The sequence below is a fragment of the Panthera pardus genome, unplaced genomic scaffold, assembly GCF_024362965.1.
Source record: "Panthera pardus isolate Hobbes unplaced genomic scaffold, ASM2436296v1 HiC_scaffold_11, whole genome shotgun sequence".
Classification (NCBI taxonomy): domain Eukaryota; kingdom Metazoa; phylum Chordata; class Mammalia; order Carnivora; family Felidae; genus Panthera; species Panthera pardus.
The window spans coordinates 87,622,310-87,636,599 of NW_026526666.1; the positions used below are offsets into that span (position 1 = coordinate 87,622,310).

Below are 14,290 nucleotides of genomic sequence, written 5' to 3' on the forward strand. Positions count from 1 at the left end.
GCTTCAGAAGCCCGGCTCCTCGGTCTCTCTAGGACAGGAAAGCTGTACCACAAACGATGCTGAGCAAGCCAAGCTACAATATCTCTACCACCCTGAGTCTCTCAGTCCCTAGTAATCGCTCTGCCTCCTCTTGCCACAGCGTCTTCGTACATGCTCTTCTCTCCTGCCCACAATTCTCTTTCCTCTCCTCTTCTTCTCCTCTTCCTTCAGATCTCAGTCAGATCTTCTCTGACTTTCCTATTATTCCAGATCTCCGTTTTATGGATGAGGAAACTGAGGCCCAACGAGGCTAAGTAATTTGCCCAAAGGTACACAGCCCGTGAACAGGGCAGCTGGAGCCTGAGCCCAGGCAGCCTGACTCCAGAGTCTGATCTTAACAGCTGCAGGATGTCAGGTAAAAGACCAGTGAACCTGTGTTAAAAGGCCAGGGGCAAGGCATAAAGCCCGCCCCCGCCTCCGCCCCCAGCTACAGACAAACAAGGATGACGCTTCAGCAAATGTTGACAAGCCCAGAAAACTGCGAGTGACAGGCAGCGCAGGTGGGAGGTCTCAGGACAAGGTCGAATGCCGTGGAGCTTGGCCCCAGCTCCCAGAGAACATCAGTAGGCTGAGTTTCAAATACAGCTGAGCTAGAGGAGTCCACAGGCCCCTGACATTGCTACCCAGAGAGCACAGAGCAATTCATAGTGTGTATCGAGGGAGGAAAGCATCTCATGTCTCTCCCAAGAGGGATTATCAATTTCGGTGGCAAAACCCACAATCACAGTGAACAAAGTATGCTCAGTTCTCATAACTTTAACAGGGAGAATTTTGTAGAGCAAAGAGACAGCTGTTAAGGAGAGAGAACCATCATAAATGAAGGGCTTAGGGTATCGTTGGTGCCCCTGCCTGCCTCCCCTTGGCTACCAGGGACCAGTGAAGGGAGCCCAGGAGTCCAGAGGACCACGCTTGATTTTTTTTTTTTTTTTTAATGTAATATGTCCTCAGCCCATAAGCAGAAAATGGGCTGGCTTGCCTTCCCTAGGTGTGGGAATTCTTGGGGTAAAAGAATGGCCATTCCCTCTTCCCCAGGCCACCACAACTCAAGTCTCTCTAAAGTCAGCAGATACTCAGCGAAGGAAAAAGACAAGACCAGGAAACCTTGGTTAGCAAACCTGTTCCGCCTCTTACCTGCTCTATGACTTTGGGCAAGAACCTTCTCCTCTCTGAACCTATTTCTTTGTCCATAAAATGAGGGCATTGGATAAGAACAAAGGATTTAAACTTTGTTTCTTAGCGGGAAAACCCTTTGTTCAAAAACAAAATCTTACATCGTCTTGTCCTCTGGTTGAATAGGGATGTAGGGACTCAGAGACGAGACCACTTACAACCCCCACTTCTGTGAAGCCCATGTCCTCGAGTGGCTTTCCACTCTTAGGATGTCTTAGGATGCTTCAAGCCCTGCCATTTTGGAAATCCATGTGAAGTTTGTGGGGACAAAGGATTTATCTTGTGAAAGAAAAATTTCCTAATACTGTGACTGGCTTACCCTGTGACTTTGCCCACGCTGGACCTTGGCCTTCCCATCTAGAAGCTGAAAGTTTTGGGTTCAGTGGTCGCTGTAGTCCCTTTCAGTTTTGACAACCCAGAACACCACCTGGTAAGCTTATGGGAAAATAAGACACACAGTGGGGAGGAGTGTATAAGGGGAAGAGGTCAGGGACAGCAAAAATAAGATTATTTTCAGGGATTCCATTTAGGGACAACCCAAGGGGCAGCTGAGGGAGAACTGAAGTTTGTAAGAGGTAATGAGTCCTGAGTCAGAACTCAGTAAAAGTGGTGTGGCCACAGTTTCTATTTCAGGAAGAACAGAACCAGGAGTTAAGACAGTGTGTGTGAAATGTAATTTGTGGGATGATAGATAGATGGAAGGTTGGGCGGGTGGGTGGGTGGGTGGGTAGAGGGTGGATGGATGGTTGGATGGATGGATAGTAGACAGATAGGTAGACAAAGGAATGGGTGGGGAATGTTCAGGAGAATATTTGGGTGGAGGGTGTGCATGCATACATTTGGCAGATGAGACAGGTGCATATATTCAGGTAGGTAGAAGGCAGGTGAGGAAATGGGATCTGTGAGCGGGCTAGCAGACATGCAAAAAGGCAGGTGGGCATAGGCGCGGGCATGTGGACTCCCGGGTAGTTGGATGGGTGGGTGGGTTTTCTTTTCTTTTTTTTTTTTTAATGTTTATTTTTTTTGAGAGAGACAGAGACAGAATGTAAGTGGGTTGGGGCAGAGAGAGAGGGAGACACAGAATCCGAAGCAGGCTCCAGGCTCCGAGCCGTCAGCACAGAGCCCGACGCGGGGCTCGAACTCACGAGCCGCGAGATCACGACCTGAGCCGAAGTCGGATGCCCAACCGACTGAGCCACCCAGGCGCCCCCGTGGGTTTTCTAATGTAAAAAGAGTTGGGGGATAAAATTTGATCGGTTTGTTCCGTTTTCTTGGCCATTTACCCCATTTCGTCTTCCATACTCTACTCCCATTGAGTCAAAGACACCTGAAAGGTTTACGGTGAGTTTCTCAATGTGTGGAAATTGTACAAGTGGTCGTGCATAAAATTATTTTATGTAGCTATACAATAATCTCAGAAGAAATCCAGACACAGCTTGAAGTAACACTGAATCACGAAGCAAGAGAGATATTCCCTTTGCAGCCTCTTTCCGATGATCACGTCAAGGAGAAAGGCCCACCTGTTGCTACTGTGTCTTCGGGACCTTGCTGATACTTTGATCTCCCTTTTTAACAAGAGAAGGTAGACTTTGGAATCAGAGCCTCAGGCAGGCGACGCAACAGAACGGTATTTCATTTTCCTTAGGTTTCACTTTCCTGTCACTTTGTATATTTGGTACAAATTAGGTTGGTGTTACAAAGGGCTTCCCTTTTAAGTGAATGTATATGAGCAAAATGAAAATATCACGCGAACAGTATTGATCCCTGGGACGAGAGATGCCGGAGGTGGCACAATTCCTGAAAATTGTGAGCGGTGTGCAGAAGTATGAGCTGGTCATGTCTTAGTGTTTGCTCCAGATCCTTCATGAGGGGACCCCTGCCTGGCCCACCCCCCACCCCCCAGTCTCTACGGTATCCCTTCCCCTTCCCCACTCTGGTCCAGTCCCACAAAATTTCTTTACTTTCTCCCAACTTGCCGGGTGTTCTCTCGCCTTCAGGCTTTTGAACCTGTCCTTACTTCCCTCTGCCCGGAACTCACTCCTCCTCACCCTCGCTTGGAGAATTCTCGGGTCTTGGTCAGATGTGGCCTCGTGCGGGAAACCTCCCAGCAGGGTTGTATGCTGTCCCCACTGTAACCGTCACGTCACCCAGCCTGCAGCGGAGAAACTGCCTGGCTCGCTGCCTACTGGAAGGGGAGCTGGCCGAGGACAGGGACTCTCTGGGTCACCACTCACTTATTTGTTCCTTTGTTTTACCGAGCGCTTACCCAAGGGCCAGGCACTGCTCAAGCAAATACAGCAGTGAACGGAACAGAAAAAGGCCCTGTCCTCATTCTAGAGAGGGGAGTTGGACGAATATAAATAATTATTTTTAAAAACCGTATCAATCATGTCTACAACTTCAGGTTGTCATAAGTCCCTGCAATAAATTAAAACAGAATTAGGGAATTTTGATAAAAGAGCCGGGGGGCACCTGGGTGGCTCAGTTGGTTAAGTGTCTGACTCTTGGTTTGATCTCACGGTTGGTGGGATCGAGCCCCGTGTTGGGTTCTGCACTGACAGCCCAGAGCCTGCTTGGGAGTCTCAATGTCTGTCTGTCTGTCTCTGTCTCTGCCTCTCTCAAAATAAGCAAACGTTTAAAAAAGAAAGAGGGGGGCACCTTAGCGGCTCAGTTGGTTAAGGAGCGGACTCTTGATTTTCAGCTCAGGTCGTGATCTTGCAGTTTGTGAGATCGAACCCCACAGAGGGTCCACGCTGACTGTGCGGAGCCTGCTTCTGATTCTCTCTCTCTCTCTCTCTCTGCCCCTCCCTGGCTCGGGCTGGCTCTCTCTCAAAATAAATAAAAACTTTTTAAAAATGTTTCAAAGAGAGAGAGAGAGAGAGGAACAGCGATGGGGACAGTGGCTGCTATTTTCGATTGGGGTCAAGAAATTCCTCTCTGAGGAGGTGACATTTCTACAGAAACCTGAAGGGAGTGAGGGGAAGAGGGACAGTGGCAAGGGGGAAGACCATGAGGTACAAACAAGCGTGGCGTGTTCAAGGGAACATCTAAGGGGCCGGGGTAGCTGGAGCCGTGTAAGTTTCCAGGAAGCTGCAAGCCTGGGCTGCGGCCCACACTCTGGGACTCGGGGAGGAGGCTCCCCTAGGAAGGATACCGCCCTGGGCAAACAGAAGGGGAGGATGCCTTCTTCGCCTGCCCGCCAGCCTACCCTGAGCCCTGCTGGGGAGACCGCCAACATTTGCAGAGGTACTTCCTGTTAACATTTACCTTGGCTGAATGTTTATTAATCGGGTCTATTAATAGACTTTTTTTTCCCCCTTCCTAAGGAATAACTCCTGGAAGAAGCACTCTTCCCCCCCGTGATCCTCTGCCTTGCATAATTTTTCAGGTCTGTAAATTGCTTTTCCATCCCTTACTTATTGATCTGCTCATTTATTTATCCATATGGCATGCATACAATTTATCGAACAGGGAACAAGACAGACTCAGCTCCTACCCTCATGAGGCGTATATCTTGGCAGAGAGCCGGCTTGGCTGGACCCGGTAGATGCCAGGCAAGCCCACCAGGAGCAGCGAACGTCAGCTTTAGCAGATAGCGGTGTTCCTGGGTGCCGAGACCTTCGAGGCTCTCCCAGAGTCTTTGGGGTGCGGCTCACGTCCAGACATCCTTTGATGTTATTTCTTATTACTTAGAGAAATTGCGTGTCCCCTCCTTCCTCTTAGCCCAACAGCGTGGGGTTGGTCCTTTCTCCTGGAGTTGGTCGCACGTCCAGCCCCCCTGGCTGCAGCTGGCCTCTCTCTGCTGGAACACTGACCATGTTGAGGACCCATGCCAAGGAAGTTCAGAGTTCAGGGGGCTGTGGACACTCCACCATTTCTCTTCCTCTCTGTTCCTCCCAGGAAATCTCTACCTGCACCCAGCGGTGCTAAGGCTTTGTGTCCACGCCCCCCCTGCATGGCAACTTTAGTGGAAGCAGAGAGGAAACAAGTACCCTAAATTATTATGAGTGTTACAAAGGAGATGACCACGCACCATGGGAGTAACTTAGGACTTGGACTAGGGGTGTCCCAGGCTGGGTTCTCTGGAGGCAGAGGCTCAGCCGGAGGTCAGCATGTAGGTGCTTATCAGGGAGGGTTCTGAGATCAACACCTGTGGAAGGGAGGGGCAGGAAACCGGGTGGGGGGAATGGGGAGACCCCCAGTACTGGCCCAAGAACCTCAGCTGACCCTAGGGGAGCACTGGAGTGAGAAGAGCCCTTCAGAGTTGTCCTGAGTTGGCTGGGATGGCTGGAAGGAGTTCTCGGATTCTCCTCCCTGCCTTCGGTCATCGCTCAGTCACCGGATGCAGGAAGCCCGGAATGAGTGCAGGCTGAAGGGTGCAGGCTGTCTGCGGGCAGCACTCCAGACCCAGGGCACCGAGTCTTGGGCTGAAGGGGGATCTGCAGGGTGCATCTTATGTCCACCACAAGGAGCTTCAGGAAGACTTCCTGGAGGAACAGGCATTTCGCCTTGGGGATGTAGGGACGGGCAAGGAAAGCACAGTGGTTCAGGCAGAGGGGGCGGTATGTAAAAACCTAAGGGCAAGATGGAAAACGGTGCTCTCAGGAGCTGCATAACCCAGGAGGAAGGCAGCTGGGTCCCTTTGAAGATGAAGAAACAACCTCACTGAGGCCAGTGGACTCACCCCAAAAAAGGTTACAACAAACGATAGAGCCTGGATTAGAACCAGAGCTGTGCATTCCGAATCCAGAGCCCTCCTGTACCCCACTCTCAATCTGGATGCCAGTCCTTGTCACTCTTCTCTTCTTTGAGATGGCCGTTGTCATTCTCTGTTCTCTCCTCTGTGCTTTGTGCCTGGTCCCTGCAGCTCTGCCCAGCGAGACACTGACGTCCCCTCTAGCTCCAGCAGACTCTGCCATTTGAAGGGATCCTGGCTCCCGCTTGGGTTAGGTTTTAGGTCAAGGGTTGATTTGTTGTTTGGACATTTGAGATCAGTCTGTGGCCACGGTCACGGTTTGGCCAAGGACAGAGGGCAGGACTGAAATTAGGGCTGAATAATGATTGAATTTCTGGCCAGACCCAAGATTTAGTTGGGGGCCAGGTTTAGAGCTTAATTTATAGTAAGGACTCAGCCTGGAACCAGAGTCAGGGAATGGTCTGGAATTGGGTCAGAGCTCAGCCCGGAACTGGGGTCAAAGAACAGGCTGGAAAAAAGGTCAGGGCTCAGTTTTAGAATGAGGCCAGGGGCCCAGTCTGGAACCAGGAGCAGGGCTCAGTCTGGGACTATGATCAGGGCTTAGCACGGAAGTGGGGGCAAGGCTCAGTGTAGGGGCAGGTTTGGGTCTCAGCCTGGAAACAGAGCCAGGGTTAAGCCTTGGGCCTGGGGCTCGGGGATGTGAATCTGCGTCTGAGACTGGATTGAAGACTGTCAGGCCTCTGGCTTCCCAGCCCCTCAGGTCTGGAGCCTGAGCCCTGCCCAGGGTGGGAGTAGGCAGGAAATACTCTGTGAGGACAGACACACCCTGCCGTCAGCCCAGCTGAGGCTCCCTGCACTGCAGTGTTGTGCTACACACACACACACACACACACACACACACATGTGGGAAGGACGGATCCAGGTATGAGACCCTTGGGAATGCTGTGGCACTGCTAAGGTCTGCTGTCTGCAGGGAATGGTCTGCACAGATCAGATGGGGCCCCAGGGAAATCAAACTTAGCTCCCAGGAAGGCACAAAGGTGGCTGCAGCGAGCAGGAGGGGGCTCTGGCTGCACTCCCCACGGCTTGACTCTCATGAGAGCCCAGTGCCACCAGCCTACAGAAATCTGGGCCCCTGCGCCAAGTGCCCACCGGGAGTCCCCTAGGACAGGCCCTGCCTAGACCCCTGGGAGGAGGATCACCAGGTGTAGAATAAAGAGCCCTGGACTGGATACTGGGCTCTCAGTAGAGACAGAGCATGAGCAGGGGAGGGGCAGAGAGAGAGGGGGAGACCTAGAATCTGAGGCAGGCTCCAGGCTCTGAGCTGTCAGCATAGAGCCTGCTGCGGAGCTCGGACTCACCAAATTCGTGATCATGACCTGAGTTGAAGTCGGATGCTGAACCGACTGAGCCACCCAAGCGCCCCGGGAATCAATTAAATCAAGAAGGGTGAGGATTTGATAAATAAGGAGACTGACAATCAAAGAGGGAAGGGACTGATCCTGGGTCACATAGCCCAGTGAGGCAGTGTGGGGACCAGGACCCAGGCCTGCTACAGCACCAAAACCCTTCTCTTGCCAACCTGGCCTCTTTTGTCTCTGAGACTGACCAATACCCTGCTCGTGTCCCAGCCCCTGCAGGTTCCTAGGGAAAGGCAGTACCAGAGAGGGAATGGGCAGGGGACAGGACAGACACCCTGCCCGGGTGCCCCTTTTCACCCAGGGACTCCTCCCAAACAAGCCTGTGGGCGAGGCACCGAGAACATCACCCGTTATTATGGAAATAAGACAAGAAACTCCCTGCTAGGAGGCCAGGGTGGCAGCTCCCTCCTGGGAATATTTGCTGGTGGGGCAGACTTGACCTGGGCCCACCTGAGTGGGGCAGGAGAGAAGCAGAGAGGAATGGCAGGCTGGAAAGGACCGGAAATGGGGCAGCCTGCACACCTGCCATGTGCTGAGGCATCACAGAGGAGAGCCGGGCTTGTGCTGTCTTCGGTACCCACCCAAGAAGGCACCCCACCACACAAGGGCCCCGTGACAGGATCCACGGGGGCAGATCCCTGCAGGGGGCAGCTGGGGAGAGGTCTGGAGCCAGACACCCACATCAGGGGACTGTGGAGGCCGGGACTCCCTAGGACCCAAGAGCACACGTGCACGCCCAGCGGAGAGCCAGCATTCAGACACCTGCCACACTGAGGGCACTGGGAGCCAGCAGAGGGGTTCACAGAGCGGAGCCCAGTCATGGCAGATTACATGGAGATCCTGCCTCTTGAGCCCTGATGCCCTCAGTCCCTGCATCTAAGCCTTAAACACAGGGAGGGAGGAATGAAATGCCAACACGTGCTACAACACGGACAGACACTGGAAGCACCACGCTGGGCAGAAATGGCCACATAGCGTATGATTCCATAGCTATGAAATGCCCAGAACAGGCAAACCGTAGGCAGAATGTAGACTGGCTGTTGGGTAAGGTGAGGAACCCGTAGTGGCGGATGGGTGGGGGGCTTCTGATGGAGAGGGGATTTCTTGTGGGGGGGCGATGAAAATGCTCGAAAACGGTTTGTAATGCTGACTGCACAACGCTGTGACCATACCACGGACCCACTAACGTGTACGCTTTAAACGGGTGTATTGCATGCTGTGTGGATTGTATCTCGATACGGCTGTTATTTCAAAATGGAGGTGGGTTTATTGGGGGGTGATCAAAAAAGTTCTGGAGATCGACGGGGGCGATGGCTGCTCAACACTGTGAATGTACGTAATGTCACTGAGCTGTCCCCTTAACGATGGCTAAAATGATAGGTTTTATGTTACATATATTTTACCTCAATTTTTAAAAATAAAAATTTAATTTTAAATTTGAAAAAAAAAATGGAAGGGGAGGGAAGTATCCCAGAACGAGACTGTGTACTCCCAAATCCTCTAAGGTACTGGAGAACCCATTGCCCCCCCACCCCCACCCATGCTGCACACACACGTGCACACTCACACACACACTCCATATCCCATAAGTCTGTTATCTGAAAACAAAGGAAGGGAAAGCTTTGAATTGCCCTGGGATTAGGATCTCAAACAGATGGCCGTGTAATAACTGAATGTGACCACAACACCCTGGGATCTTCCACTGAACAGTTGGGGCCAGTGACTGGAGAAAAATGGAACTGTTTGCTGTTAATATTAACCCCTGTAATCAGGTTGCTCATTAAACTGACTACAGATGCTCAATGTCAGCTCCCCCTGGAGCATAGACTCCTTGAAGGCAGGGACCACTGGGTCTGGCTCGAGCCCAGGGCCCAGCACAGAGCCGACACATCGTGGGTCCTCAGTCAACATCTGACGTACGGACGAAGAGCCTCCTTCATTAGACAGAAAAGAAACTGAAGCCCAGGGAGGCCATGGCCCTGCCCGGGGCCACACAACCAGGGAAAGATGGCGGCCAGGACCAGAACCCAGATTTCCATCTCCTGCGGCCCAGGCCCATGACGGGCAGGGCTGGATTCCACGGACAGCCCCTCCTCCAGCTGTGCACATCTGTTGGCCTCAGTGGGATGAGGCAATCACCCAGGAGCCCAGCCAAGGACTCAGACGTACAGGACAGAACAACAGGAGGCACTTCCAATGGGCGGGGTTGGCAGCTTAGGGCCAAGCCCGGGGCCCCACAGGGCTGCCTCCTCCTGCCTGGCTCCGGGAGCTTCATTCCGGAGGCCACACCTCACCCTGTCACCCGAATTCCTCCTGGCTGGGAGGCAGGAGTCCTGGGATCCTCCTGGAGATGATGAGTAGTCTGCTGCTCCCGGGGGGGGATGAACTCAGCAGGTCCCTGCCCCTCCCTGGGTCTCAACTTCCCCTTCAAGGTACTCAAGCTCCATCCAGTTCCGTGAGTCCCAATCTGCATGGCTCAGCAGACACTGACCTCTGAGAACACTCAGCCCTGCCTGATTTGAGGGAAGAGACATCTCACCCTGAGATGCCCCAATCCAAGGGGGGAGACACAGCCCTGCGCACACAACCTCCTGACCTGTTGGAAGAGGTGTCACGTCACTGGAAGGTTCCCCCCGGTCTAAGAGGGAGAGCATCTCAGATTCAGGAACTCCTAGTCTGCTGGGGGAGACCTGGGCCACCCGCAGGAGGCCACCGCTGTCAGCCCCTCAGCACAGAGCCCGCCTTGGATCCTCTGTCCCCTCCTCTCTCTGCCCCTCCCCCACTTGCTCTCTCTCAAAAATAAATAAATATCAAAAAAAAAAAAAAAAAAAGGAAGTGCCCAGACTGGATAGGCTCCTTCCACCTGTGCAAGGCCCAGAGCCCAAGGCTGGCCTAAATTTCGGACACCGCTCTAGAAACCTGGCTCTGAGCCGTCTAGCATCCATGGTCCAGGCTGGCCCTCACAGCACCCCTGAAAATCCAGGTTTATTAATGCCGAAGAAACCCAGAGCTTGTCTCCCCAGCTGTCAGATGAGGTTGGTAAAAGTAACACCCTTCAAAAGAGAATTGAGAAAGAGTAAAGGTAAGGCAGGCAAAATGTTAGCACGGTGCCTCGCCCGGGGGAGCATTTGCTGTTTTATGGGTTCTTTCTTCCCTGTTCGGCATCCAAACCCTTTGCTTGTTCGGGGGACTACCTCATGGGGTGAACCCTATAGGGAGGCGGCTGTCGTCCCAATGCCGAGGCTGACCCTCTCGCCCCATCCGCCAGGAGCAGGCATGTGACCTGACTTGTCAGTCAGGAGCCCGCCCTGGATTCGGGGATGACCACGGTGCTGCAGAGGACAGCGGAGATCATTCGTGGGGGACAGCTGCTGCGCCCAGGCCGTGACACCCAGCGATGGGGGCCCCGGCAGCAGCATCAGAACCAGACATCTCCAGGGGCCCCTTGACGTGTCCTAAGCTGCCAGCCTCCTCCGCCGCCTGCCCTTTCCTGAGCCCGGCTGGTGCCCTTCCAGCAAATTCCTGCTCTGCTTAAATCAGTGAGCGTCAGTTTCTGTTGTTTCCACCTAAAAAAACTTGACTGGTTTAGAAATTGGTCCGAGGGGGTGGGTTTCAGACAACACACCCTCAGGGAAATGGGGAAGATAATTATCTGGTCTAGCTGGGGCTGAAGGTAGCAAAAATCCAGTTAGTATCCAGGGACGAGAATCTAGCAGGCTGTGGTATGTCGTGGTGAAACAGCTAATTAAATTAAATTAATGAATTACATTATGGCCTGTGGCCATCTGGAAAAAAGTGCCATTGAAGGCATAGCTTGGAGGGCCTGAATTGCTCCTGCCATGGAACACATGAACGGCACAGAGATCTTAAAGATGGGGCGGCTGCTTCCATGAGACTGGACAATTAAAAGAATAACAGCTTCCATCCCTAAATTCTTGGCTCTGGGTGTGGACCGGAGCCTAGGAACTTTTTTTTTTTTTTTTTTTTTACAGCTGAGCTAGGAAATTCTCTTATCTTTTACTGCAGCAGGTTTAAGTGTGAGGAAACCTGAATGCAAACGTGACCTTTGGCATTGCCAAACTACAGTGGCAGCTAGGTTCACAGCCTCCTCTTCCTCTGCCGCATTAACGCCCACGGGTCAAGGCTGGTCCCCCGGTCGCTTCTCGCTCCGCACCCTGCAGCACACGGGATGCATTTGGCTGCAGGTGACTGAACACTCTGGGAAAGAGGAAGCTCAGGGTCGGGGGGAGGGGGGGGGGGTCCTGGGCAGGGCACAGTCGCCAGCAGCTCCCAGAGCCCTCGGGGCACCACTGCTTTTCTCTCTCAGTTCTGCCTGCCTCGGGGTCAGCTTCATCCAGCGGTGCTGGAGCTGGCTTATGCGGGCTTGCAGGTGCTCTATGGCCGGCCGTGCGTTCAGGGACATCCTGTTGGCAGCTTGCAATTGGCCCTGAAGGGGATATTTACACCGTGGAAATCAGCAAACGCTACAAATCAGCGCCTTTCTCCCTTTTTTTTTTTTCAGTTGGAAAGGCGGGATACCAGCACAGACCGGCTTCCTGCTAGGCCTGGTTCCCTAAGGGGTGGCAGTGGGGCCACGTGCTTCTTGGTGTGTGTCCTGAAGACGGAGAGGGGGCGAATCTCGCTCCCCCGACCACGGAACCAGGTCAGCTTTTCAGCCTCGCTGAGCACCGGAACCTGGGGGAGTGCCATGACCCGACTGGCGGAGTCTCACCAGATCCCGCTCTGGAGCTGGAGTCAGGTCAGCTGCCCTGAAGAGCACGGGCTGTGTGGAGGGCGGGTCTCTGAACAACATGGGGCCTTCAGGGAATGAGGAAAGAGGGAGTGGAGATGATGGGTGGCACCTGTACCTGCCACCCCGTCTTAGGGTGCCCACCCACAACCCGTGGCTTCACTACCAGAAACAAGTTCCCGCCCAGACGTGCGTACCTGACCAGCCCTGGAAATCTCCACTTGGATAATAAGAAAGATAATCCTGGGGCACTTGGGTGGCTCTGTCCGTTAACCATCCGACTCTTGATGTCGGCTCAGGTCATGATCTCCGCGTTCATGGGCTCCCAGCCCCGCTGTGCTGACAGTGCAGAGCCTGCTTGGGATTCTCACTCTCCCTCCCTCTATTCATCGCTCCCTCTCTCTCTCTTTCTCTGTCTCAAAGATAAATAAATAAACATTTAAAGAAGAAGAAGGAGGAGGAGGGAGAAGAATGATAATGCTAACAGCTAATGCACACAGCGTTGGCCACCTATCAGCTCATCTAATCACAGAACAGCCCTTACGAGGTGGGTGCCACTGTTGCCCCCCTCCACAGATGACGAAAATGAGACTCAGAGGGGTGGCATAACTTGCCAGAGTCCCCAGTGGTGGCACTGGGATGGGGAACCAGCCCAGCTACCCAGCTCCAGGTCCTGGCTCCAGAACTCCACTCCGCCCTGCACCCCCCCCCACCCCCACCCCGCCAGGAGCCTCAAAGTCACTGCCTTCTCTCCAAACCTGCTTCAAGCCTCTCCCCTCCTCGTAAAACTCCAACCTCCAACTCAACATTCAGGTGTCACCTGTTGTAGGAAGCCTTCCTAACCCCACGCCAGGCTAGACGCCCCCTCTATGGCTGGCACAGTGATCTCTGCTTCCCCCACTGGAGTCCCCAGCGCTGGGCCTTGTAACTGTCTGGCGTCTTGTCTGTTTCCCGTGAGGGCGGGAAATGGGTCCGACCCCTCTCCACATGCCCGGTGTCCTCAGCGGGACCAGTCCCCTCTCCTGCCACCCCCACTTCCCCAACTGGGTCTACTTCACACGCTCAGCACGGATTTCCCCACCTCCGCTCCTCAGCCTCCTTCCTGCTTTACTCTTTTATTAAGATTCTAATTAAATAATTCTAATGAAATGTAATGAGCTGAATCGACAAACTTACTGCAATAAAGCAGCATTCAAGACATTCTCTCTCCTGCTCTCTCTTTGCGGCAGTGCAAGTGAGGAGGCATGGGGCCTTTACTGCCCCAGGGGACCCAGCGGGGCTGGGACAGACACCACGCTCCAGGGACATCATCATCATGGGCCAGAAACACTGGCCTGGCACCCCCAGCCCAGCTGAGGCCTCCCCTGACAGAGCCACCTTGGGGCACAACGCTGTAGGCAGAGATCTGCCTGGACCTCACCTTCTGGCCCTCTTCTGGTCTATGTCTCAGGCCAGCCTCGATGCCTCTGCCCGATGGCCCCACATTGCCTCCTCCATACCAGGACGGGCGCCCGAAGGCTCTAGACCGATCGAGGTTTGCTAAGTGCATGGGCAGCTGCCCTTCGGCCCTGCTCTCTGAAGAAGAAAAGCCTGGACCTGAGTCTGGCCCCGGCCCTTCAGTGTGGCCTCTGACAAGTCCCTTCCCTTCTCCGGGTCCCAGCCCAGTGTCCGCCAACCATCAGGCTGGTATTGGCATGAAGGAGCTTCTGTGAAGCAGAAAGAGCACGGGTGTGTTGAGTTAGGCCCGGCCTCATACCCTGGTCCTGGCCCTTCCCGCCTCTGTGACCTGAGGCAAACTTCATCTCTCTGAGCCTCAGTTTCCGCATCTATAAAATGGGACCAACATCACCTCCTCTGCAGAGCTCTTGTGAAAACTGCATGAAAACAAAAATGAGGCACAAAGCACTTGATAAATTATGACCACGAAATATCCCAATCCATCTCAGAGCTTTCCGAATCTTCTAAATCTGACCCACCTGCCTTCCCACCCCGGGTGAGACCAGACCAATCAGCTAGTGTGGGACACAGCACCCTTGTGGCCTCAGGCACGACTTTATATCCCGCCTGGGCAGCGGCCCCAGTTACAGCATCCCGTGAACTCGTTCCTGTGCCTGACCTCACAACCTCCCTGCACGCGAGGCAGAGATCCATTCCTGGTCCCTTTTCACAAAGACAAGGCTCAGAAAGGGGGCAGTGACTTGCTCAAGTCACACA

At 53.6% G+C, this 14,290-nt stretch overlaps 1 long non-coding RNA gene across 2 annotated transcripts; it reads left to right on the forward strand.

Annotated features, from left to right (window-relative positions):
* The first annotated feature begins 11,366 nt into the window (after nt 1-11,366).
* On the forward strand, nt 11,367-12,891 carry LOC128775890 (uncharacterized). 2 transcript variants are annotated; one of them, XR_008420838.1, is made up of 3 exons: nt 11,367-11,531; nt 11,849-12,085; nt 12,500-12,891. It is a non-coding gene; the product is annotated as an uncharacterized LOC128775890 (long non-coding RNA). The 2 variants fall into 2 exon arrangements; XR_008420839.1 differs by lacking the exon at nt 12,500-12,891 and adding an exon at nt 12,376-12,457.
* The last annotated feature ends 1,399 nt before the right edge of the window (nt 12,892-14,290 follow it).